Raw genomic sequence first — 772 nt, forward strand, 5'->3', positions numbered from 1 at the left:
TTCCTTATGTTCTGTCTTCATGTGATAACACCAAGTTTGAGATCTGTAAATTTGTCAAGCATTTAACAACAGCAAGTACGAAAACACAAGCGTAGAACACCTATTTACTTTAAGAAACAAGCTTGAGTCAGGTGTTTCTATGAGAGGAGCCTGACCTTAATATATAACATCTTTGTCAACGGTGTATAAGGAAACAAACTGAAGGAACCCACCCAGTGCACTCGCCTCGAGGTAATCTGATAAAAAAAATAGTCTACCTTCAATTACAATAAGTTTCCGTTTTCTTATACTAGAAAAAAAACACGGACACCAGTTATAAAATTCTCTAGTCCTACCTTGCACTTTTAACTTATTATTTAAGTCTCAACCTCTCTCTTTCTGTCTCTCTGTCGCTTTCTCTTCGAAATATACATAACACACACACACAAATTAAGCCCAATACTGTAAATCAACTATGAAAGAATCAAGGTCACTGAAATCCACGTTAAAAGGCGTCGCGATTCATGAAGAGTTTTAGTAGTGAGGAAGAAGAGGGAGGAGAACCACACGTCTCTCTCGTGCTGATGGCTCGCTGAAGGCTCTTTTGTGGGGGGACGAATTTCGTGACAGTGAGTGAGATTTGAGGCAATTTGTGTCGGTGGGAAGATTAAGTGGTGATCAGAGTATCGTCTGAGAGCATATTCTGATACATGTGAAGTGGGGGTGGGGAGAGGGGAAGAATAGTTTAATTGCGAAGAAGGGGAGCGAGAGAGAGAGGAATAATTTAATCGCG

This window comes from Penaeus monodon, chromosome 30, assembly GCF_015228065.2.
Source record: "Penaeus monodon isolate SGIC_2016 chromosome 30, NSTDA_Pmon_1, whole genome shotgun sequence".
Taxonomy (NCBI): Eukaryota; Metazoa; Arthropoda; class Malacostraca; order Decapoda; family Penaeidae; genus Penaeus; species Penaeus monodon.